Raw genomic sequence first — 10,192 nt, 5'->3', positions numbered from 1 at the left:
TTACACCTTGTTCATGCTTCAGCTGTGCCTAGGTAAGGTCATTTCCCTCTCCTAGGGTTTTGAAGGCAATTTCTCTTGGACGGTCAAATCATCGGAAAAACTTGTATCCTGATGTTCATACACCTTCCCCTATCCTTAAAGTACCTTATCAAACACTCCCCATCACTGAGATCCCCCAAATTCCTCATTTTCGCACAAACCCTAGTTTCTTGCTACAACATGGCAATTTTCTAGGTTGGACCTATGTTTTGCCTTTTTGGACCCCTTACCCTCACTCAATCTTTGAAATTCCACTTTCCCCTACTTCTTAACATCCCTCCCTACTTCCAATAATTTTCCCAAGAAATTAGAAGCCGCTTATCCCCTTCATTTCGCTTCATTTCAACAAATCTCTTGTTCCACACATCGGGATAGGTTTTACTCCAATGATGTTTCTGAGCAATAAAAGATGAATTTGGGAAAATTGAGAGATTTTTTTGTCAAAAATAAGCCAAGGAAGAAAAACCTCCTTCACTTTTTACACGGGTGTCATGGTTTTGGAGAAATGTCAAAAATACAATTGCCTCAGGAGAATTGATGCACCTCTAAAGTGACCTTCGGAAAATCAATTTTTCTCCTAGCTCGGTTGGCAAAATGACTTTATTGATGAGTTAAATTATAACTAGACACAAAGAGCTTTCCAATGAGCTATCATGAGCTCAATTTGGAGTTGATAAAGGGATTCAAAAGTTGACTGTAACAACACTCAGCCTCATTTGGCACATTTTGACCAATCTTGGGAGATTTGATTTTTTATAGGGAAAATGAACAAAAAATTTAAAAATTATGGTTGGGTTGGAAAGTAGACTCAAATCACTTTCCAACGAGCTATCCTGCACCCAATTTGGACACCGGAAAGGCCTCCAAAAGGCTCTTGAAAAAAGGCACGGTGCACAGAGGGAGCGTGGCGCACTCGGAGAAATTTTCCAGTGTAAATTTACACTGGCGCAACGCACATGGGAGGTGCGGCGCATAGGGCTAAAAGGCTTGAAATTCATTGAAATCTTCCTCCAAATTGTAAATGCTTCATTCCACAAGTAGGTAAAGCCTCCATTTTTGTGTTTCATCCAAGTTTGTGCTAGGATGTGGTGGTTTATGGATGCTAATGATTGAAACAAAAATTCAACCCCTCTCATTTTGAATTCCTCACATGTAAAATGCTGCCTAGGGTTTCAAAACTTGTTCGCCACAAAAGTTACTCTTTTCCATTATTTCTCTTGTCCTTAATTCCTTTTGTTCCCCATCCCCTAAAGTTACTAAACCCTATCCTAAATTCCCTTTCCCAAAACTTTCAAAGGCGAAACCCTAAACCCTATCCCACACATAAGACCCTTCAAACCCTCCTATATTTCCCAAACAAATATTTCCCCAATAGTCCCTAATCCCTCACTATTCTTCCCTCCCCTTACTGTCCCTCATGTCATTATTTTCTCTTGTTGACAAAGGTCAAGCACATCATCAAAGGCATTACAAGACAATGTGACATATCAACACCTATTTGTCCAAGACAGTTTGTCTACCAGCAGACATGACATCTGATCCGTCATATGATCATGAAGAAGAGACACACAATGATTCTCCAACAGAGGTACATGCAACTAGGAGGCCTCATAGAGGTGGCAAAACATCCGTGAAGACCAGCAGGCTGCCCAACAAAACTTAAATGAGAGGGCACCCATTCAGCAGGAGATAGAGGCTGATCGAGAGATTTGGCTCAAGAGGATCAACATCCACTTAGAGAAGCTGTTGGCGAAAGAGACAAGGACAAAGCATTATTGAGGCATATGGTTTATCATTACAGGGCACGCAATATGAGTTCCAAGGCTCGGATAAGGAATTTGAAGGTGAAATTGAGGAAGGCAATAAAGAAGCAAAAGAGGCAAAGGGAACTCGATCGAATTCAGATATTGGCCGAAGGCTCTTTGGCCAAGCATAACACTTGATAAGGAATCTCCAGCCCAAATTTCAAGAAATTTGGGGCAATCTTGGTCGCATGGCAAATTTTTGGTCACAACACAGGTTTTTTCTCCCAGTGCGCCGCGCCACTGGCGCGGTGCTTAGGATTGGGAGCTCCAAATCACAAATGGCTTGCATTTTTGGATTCACCATGAAAAATCATGCCTGCTGGTGCATGGACAAGAAATTTGGACATGATTTGAGTCCCAAGGAGGTCAAAAACACTCAAAAAATGACCTCTCTGCCTCTTATTTGACACACAGGAAGCAGTCTTGGGAGAATGAAGTTTTGGAGGGGCAAATGAGCACCAAATTTAGAAATTCCACTTGGGTTGGAAGTTCAACAGGTCAGGCTTTCCAACAAGCACACTTGGGCACAATTTGGACTCCTGCAGGTACCTCAAAATTGCCTCCAAAGTGGCACGATGCATATAGATTTGGATGCGGCGCATATAGACCCAAAGGCCAAAATCACTTCCGCTCTGCGACATTTCGATTCACAAATTTCTCCAAGTGGGACCGCTCATTTACACTATATTTTCTCGGAAACTAAGGCAATGTTTAAAAAGTATTTTCACTAAAGGTGGGCTCCTATCCAAGTGGAAAAGGAACGCGAGCAGTCACCCAAGCCATTTGTCATTTCTGTAACATTGCACCTGTAACTAATGGTTGGCTTTCCATTTCTAGTTTGTAATCATTTGAAAAACTCCCCAACTGTGGGTCGTTCTATTTCCCAATAGCATAGTCTATTTATTGCTAAGTTGCAGGAAACGTGGGGGTAGGGGTCGTTTCCCCCCTGAAACGGAAACGAAACCAGGAAACGCGTACTGTACGGCCTGGAAATGCGTTTTTGGCCGTACTGGCACGTTTCCCGAAACAGAAACGTGGCAGTACGGCCGGAAACGTGTTTCCAGGCCGTACGAGCCACGTTTCCCTAATTTAATGTGTTGTTTTTATTTTTTTTTTTAATTGGTTTTTAATTTTTTTTTAGGTTTCCAGAAAATTCTAGAAACCTATTCTAAAGTTATAAAAGAGCAGTTTGTCTCATTCTCTCATCACACTATTCAACAAGTCGTTTCTCTTGGAGACTGGCAGTTGTTTCAGCTAGGGTGTTTTGAGCAGTGAGCAAAGTAGATTTCAGCAGCAGGAGAAAGAGATTTCAGCAGCAAGAGAAAGAGATTTCAGCAGGAGATTTCAGTAGCAACAGATTTGGCTCAGCTACAGCCATATTTCTCTTCTCTTTTCTGGCATTTCGGGGTAGTCTTAGCAACAGAAAATTAATTTGGGTAAGCCAGATTCATTTTTTTAGTTTTTTCTTACTATTTCTTCAATTTTTCTAGGGTTTAGGCAGCCAAAAATATGAAAAACGTTTTTTATTTATAGATTTGTTTTTTAAATTTATTTTTGCAGCAGATTTGGCTCAGCTACAACCATATTTCTCCTCTTTTCTGGCATTTTAGGGTAGTTTCAGCCACAGAAAATTAATTTGGGTAAGCCACATTCATTTCTTAGTTTTTTCTTACTATTTCTTCAATTTTTCTAGGGTTTATACAGCCAAAAATATGAAAAACGTTTTTAAATTTTATTATTTACAGATTTGTTTTTTTAATTTATTTTTGCAGCAATGGCTTCCAGCCAAAGTGCAGCTGCAAGTGCAAGCCCTAGGGCCAACCCAAGGGCTGAATATTATCCTCTTTGGAGGCATGTGACGAAGCTTCAAAGATGTGGAGGTGGTGGCTCATGGGAATGGCGATGCAATCTTTGCAATAATACGTACAAGGGCTCCTACCCAAGAGTGAAGGCGCATCTATTGCATGGAGGAGGACAGGTGATTTCAGGTTGCACAAAAACATCAGATCCGTTGGCAAGGAGGGAATATCAAAGAGAGCAAGATGAGGCGGATGGTACTAAGAGAAGGCATGATGAGCTTACTCAAGCTCCATCTAACATTGAGCCAAGGATTGTAGCTGAAGCAAGAAAGAGGAGAGCTAGTCACACTCAACAACATGAACAACCAGCACCCAAAAATACCAGAGGCCTAGGGGCATCCCCTTCAGTTCAGGATAGCAGAATTGCTAGATTGGTGAATGTGCAAGCAAGAGAAGAAACTGATTCTAGAGTGGCTAGGTGCATTTATGCATGTGGTATCCCATTCAATGTTTTTCGCTCTCCTTACTGGCAAGATATGATAAGGGCAGTTAACAAAGCTCCTCAAGGGTACAAGGGGCCCAACTATGAGAAAGTCAAAACCCAGCTTCTCAAAAATGAGAAGGACCTTGTGGAGGACATTTTAGCTCCAATTCGTTCTTCCTGGAGTAGCTCTGGGGTTACTGTTATAGACATTTTTGTGCCTTACAGCATGAAGCATGAAATGTCCATAATCTAAGGGATCCAAAGTCCCTAAACATGTTGTTCCTACCCCTAGAGGAACAAGGTCAGCAAACCACAGCACTGAATAAAAGTTCTCCACCTGAAAACACTCAAAAACAAGGCAATTCTGGATCATGTCAACTGCTCCACTGAGCATCTGTGCTGAATGTCAACTACTCCACTGTCTACCTGCGTTGAATGTCAACTGCAAAGAAGGCTACCTACGCTGGGCGAGTTTGGACATGTGGCACAGTCATTCCTCAAGGTGTCAATGCCCAGGAAGCTTCCAAAATGACACTTGGATCAAGGAATTCGACTGGTGATGAGTAAGAGGGTCTAGATCTCCAAGTGGAAGCAAGAACCTCCAAGTGGACTCAAGAACTGAAGAATAACTGAAGTGAGAGAGGACACTAGTCAGCTTCATGCCAGCATCAAGCTGACTCATCCTTTCTCCAAAACTCCTATATATAGATCTCTCTCATGAGGTCTAGGGAGGCTGGAATCTTGTGAATGTAAGGAAGTGTTGTTGGTTTGAGTTTAGAACTATTGGGTGATTTGCTTTGAAGGAGGTGAAGAGGAGATTTCTTTCTGCTGGGAAGGTGATGCTGGATTGGGCCTTTTATGGTTGTATCACTTCCTGAACCTTACTTCTTCCATTAATAAAGCATTTGAGGTTCTTCTATATACATGTGTCTCAATGATGTGTTGTTATACTTGTGTATTTGATTTATTCTAATCCTTGAATCAATTATGAATGTATGCTTCTTGTAGTTTCCCTCTCTTGCCATTTTGCAGGATCTTGGTGTAGCTGGGCCAGTGAAAGAGCAAGGAACTGAGGGCAAGCAGCAAAGAGAGAAGATTGGATCAATCATTAGCGGAAGACATCGGTTAGTGGATCTCTTCTCCCCTCTCTTACATCTCATAAAGAAGTAATCTCAGATAGCTTTGCTTTGATTGTTGCTAAGGAACTATCACCCTTAGAGTGGGATAGGGTCATTCCGTATTGGATACTTTTCCCAACAACAAATTGGCGACTCCACTGGGGATCGTATCTTGTTGGTTGTTTGTGTTTTTGCTATTCATTTCCTAAACACAGGGGGTACCGAATCGAACTGCATTTGGATCTTTCAAATGCAAAGTAGAGGGCAACTACTCTAGCTCAGTTTCTGGCATGTTTATGATTTGAAGAGCTGATCCACAAGGACTCTGAACAGCTCTTAGTGATAGCTTTTCATCCTCCTTTTCATCCTTTAGTGTGTACTTGATTGATAGCTTTGATTTGGCCAAAAACTGTGGATTTTTGAGCAATCTGTAACCCGGAAACCAAGAGAAACGAGAGTTTCTCTCTTCATTGCAGGCACTGTGAAGGCAGTCTGCATTTCATCGCAGGTCCCGAAGGGGCTACCTGCGCTGAATGTCAAACTGACAGTGTTCTACCTACGCTGAACCAGTTTTGCCTTGTGCAACTGGGGTTCTTTGCTTCCTATTGCCCTGTTTTCATCCTTGTTTTTGCAGCTTGTTATCAGTAAATGTACCTATCTGAAACCAACTTTCTTTGCCACTATTCCGCCTCGGTTGTATAAAGAAACTGTATTTGTTCTTTGTTTATTTCTTATATCATTTGCAGTTTCCCATAACGAAAGTGAACTAGTCTTGCTGTGGCCTCTTAGATCTAGACCTGTGATAAGTGTCGTTCTGATCTTAAGAGTTAGTTTGTTTGCTGTTCATAGCTGATTGAACTTTTGCTTTCGTCATATGGTTTGAATTTATGTATTTCTAGTGTTGAAACAAGTAAATCTTAAGGTGTCTTTTGATTTTGGACAAAAGCTTGTTTGCTTTCACTTGAAATTGAATTCAAAGTTATACAACAGCTTTCTTTTGTAGTACACCAACATTAAGAAAGAGAAAAGAAATACCTGCATTGTGCATTTTGCATTTGATAAGTTTGCATGTTGGATTTAGGAAAAAGTGCATTAGTGTGTGCTCTATGATCTGTGTGAAAAGATGATGTCTTTCTTTTCCCTCAGTAGTTAAGATTTTCATAAGTCGAAAAGATTGAAAAAGCTTGCTTATCATCTTAGACTGCATTTAGGAATTTGTATCATACATCTCGTGGTGAACCTTGAAAGGCAAACTTTAAAAAGATCAACTTAAAATATATTGAATGAACCTAACAACGCTTTGAAACATAACGCAAACACATAGAGGCCTAAGCTAGAGACGTGTTCCGGCGTTGTTAAACGTAGTGACTGTCGATCTCGAAGAAGGTGGGTGATTCCTCCTGAGAGTCGGTGGCACTAATACGGACTTGTGCTCCCACGTACCATCGCGTATATATTGGGAGACCCCTATAGGAACAAAGCCTTTATCCATAGGAAGCCGTGTCGGCCGCCCTACTGATCGCAATGCAGTGAACACAGCATTCACAAAGATCGACCACCCGTACCGTAAAACGTATTCTTTGGTTTTGCGAAAAGTTTGGCACACCCTCTGCCTAGATCTCCAGAGCAGTTTCTTTTGGCCTTTTTCAAACTCTATAACTGAAAAAGTCCATCCGAGCATTTGTCACTTCGGGCTCGTTAAAACATCGAAGGAGACTAGAGTCATCTTTAGCTTTTTCTCGACTCTTTAAAACTGAAAAAGCAAGTTGTGTCTAAAAGCGTCTAATAAAATTCATTCAATTCGGAAACACAAATTTCCCCTTTTAATATTTTGGTTGATCGAGTAATCCGCAATCGTGGAAGAAAGTCAATTGAAACCCCGTCGTTCGCGGAGGCTTACGAGTCAACCGTCTTTGTCTCCGGAATCGAAAACAGTACGGACAAAGCGAACTCGTTTAACTGGTTCAAAATCTCCTATAAAAGTTAGAACAAGTGTTCCAACTACATCTGAGGTTCCGGTTACTCCAAACATTTCTGGAAACCCTGCCTCTATAGAAGAAGTTCAACAGCCACAGAAGGACAGTAATACTGATCCTAGTGTGGGGGCAAATACTTGTATAACTGAACCAGTTCCATCTGTAACCGGTCCAGAGAGTTTTGTTCCTCAAACAACTGTCGCTGTCGAAACAACCACTTCTTCGGCACCAGAAATATTTTACGGACCTGACGGTCTTCCTCTTCCACCGGGTTTGATTGCGATAGAGGAAATTGCAGAGGATCCGCAAGCAAGTACTCCAACTCATTTTGGAGTCGGGGTCACTTTATTTCCTTCATCAGAAGTTAATCCACCACAAGTGGAGGTTCCTGTAGAATCGCTAGGCAATCTATTGGATAGACTTAAAATGTCTGAACAACCGTCATCATCTAGGACTGTGTCAAATGACACAGCGACAGCAGAAGCCCCTGCCGTCACTCCGACAATGTTTGCTGGCATACCAGCTATCCCGACTAGCTCACAACCGCTAGAAGGAGTCCATCAAGGGACTATTTCGACAATATGGTCTGTTCCAGTTTGTTCATCCGGAGTAATATCCGGCAACTCTTATGTTGAGACTCGCCAAATTGATCCATTTGGAAGTCAATTTGGGCAATCCAGTCCCCAAGGACAATCAATCCCCTTGAGTTCCGGATTGCTACCGTATGGGGGGCAGTATGCCCTTTCATTACCCCCTCCGGGAGGGTACCCATACGTGAGTTCACAACAATATTCAGGTTATACTGGAATTGCATCAAGTAGTTGGGTACCTATGCTACCTCAACAACCAAGGATTGTATATTCTATGCAACAGTGTGTACCTATGACGAACATCCCAACCACACCGGCTATTGTAACAGTGTCACAAGTTCAAGCGATACCTGTTGCATGTCAACCTCAGATTTCTCAGGTTGTAATGCAACAGCCACTTGACCATGGGTCACAACCACAATCGCCAATTGGTAGGGCGACACAGGTCCAAACGGGTACAATTACCCCACACCTTGGTCCAATGGTTAGCATAGCACAACAGAACATGGCTTCACAACCATGGCTAGTGCAATACCAACAACCGCAATTCCAGCAGGTGTACCAAGGTTCTGAGCAGCAGATCTTTACGAACAGTGGACAACCGTATATCCAAAACGGTCAAAACCAACCACTTTACAGTGGTCAAGTCCACCAACCATATCAATCATACCAACATCAATTACATTATGCTGGTATGCAAAGGCCCACTGCTCAAGCGATTCCATCGTACCCTGGTTATGCTTCGCCTAACCTGAATCAACAGTTACCATTCGTGGAAACTTTAGAGTTACCCGATCTACACCGGTTAACCAACGATCCGATTGCTTATGCCCCTTGGTGGCCAGCGATTCCTCATAAACTTCCATCTGACATTCCTAAATTCAATGGAAATCCAGGTGAAGACCCATCGAATCACGTGATGACTTTTCATCTGTGGTGTTCGTCGAACACCCTAAACGACGATTCGATAAGGCTTCACCTTTTTCAGAGGACATTGATAGGTCCAGCGGCTAAATGGTATATTGAATTACCTAGAGCCTCGTTCGACAATTTTAGTTCCCTAGCCACGACTTTCTTAACCCATTTTCAATTATCGATAAGGTATGAAACGGGAACAGAAATATTAACCAACTTCAAACAGACAACTGCCACCCATATATCTGATCATATACATGAATGGCGTCGTCGTCGTAGGATGGTGAAAACATACGTTCCCGATCAGCTGTTAGCTGAATGGTTTATAAAGTCGTTACTTCCTGCTATAACGGAAGATGTGGCCAAGGGGGGAGTCGTAACAGAGGAGCAAGTTATCGCTCGTGCACAGTATTTGGACTTAGTTTATACTCAGTCCGACACGCTCTACGACAAAATACCTGATGCCCCTAGACCGGAATTTTCAATTCCTCCTCCTCCTAAATCCAATAGTGACTCTCATGCCGGTGATGGCGTGATTGGCACGGCAAACACAAATCGATAAAGGCTTCGTCAAAGAAAGCCCGTAAGAATTCAGATCAAAATGCAAAAGAAGAAATTCTTGCTTCGGAAGTAAATGCCGTATCAGCAGATAAAGGCAAAGAAACCAATCAACCAGGAAGCAAGAAGAAGCAAAACAAAGGGAAGAAGAAGAAACAGGGTGAGTCATCCCCTGGAAAAAATTCTTCAAACCCTCCTGGAAGAGGAAAACCAAACAGTCCATGCATGATATGTGACGAGGAGGATCACTGGACAAAGAATTGTCCATTCAAAGCTGAGTTAAAGAGGTTCTTTAAAAGTTCCCAAACCTCAGCTGTGTTGACTGATCCATTTCCCAACCCAGGTCAAAATATGGTTGATAGTGGAAATGCTTCCCCGTCGCAAGTTCTTATGTTGTCGGTTTCAAAACAGCAGAATGATGCTTTGATTTCGACAAGGAACAAAGATTACGGGAATCCTCAGCTGTCGAACGACAAAGGTAAAGATCAACCAAGTAGTTCGACAACAACTTCGACAAAAGTTGTACCGCCCATCATTCCTGAATTAACAATAAAACCGCCAAAGGGAGTAGTACACAAGTCGACATTTAATCCTCGCGCCAGGGCGGCGCAGCATTATAACATAGTGGAAGATTTGGCCCAATCGCCATCCGCTATGTCGACTCTTGAGGTACTACAAAATTGTCCAACCCAAAGGCAGGCGTTGTTATCAGCAATTGGTGGGGTTGATCCTAAGGATTCCAATCTTGTATCCTTTGATCACAAAGGATACGATCCTCAGTTACCAGCTCAACTAGCTTTCCTTATTCAAGTGAAATCCCTCAACAAAATTGTTCACAGAACAATAATTGATGAGGGAGCATCAACATGTATTATGTCGATGAGTTGCTGGAAAACTTTAGGATCTCC

The sequence above is a fragment of the Pinus tabuliformis genome, chromosome 4_1 (genome assembly GCF_031772625.1).
Source record: "Pinus tabuliformis cultivar Carrire ecotype Pingquan chromosome 4_1, CPIR1, whole genome shotgun sequence".
Lineage (NCBI taxonomy): Eukaryota > Viridiplantae > Streptophyta > Pinopsida > Pinales > Pinaceae > Pinus > Pinus tabuliformis.
Note: the sequence above shows the minus strand (reverse complement) of the source record.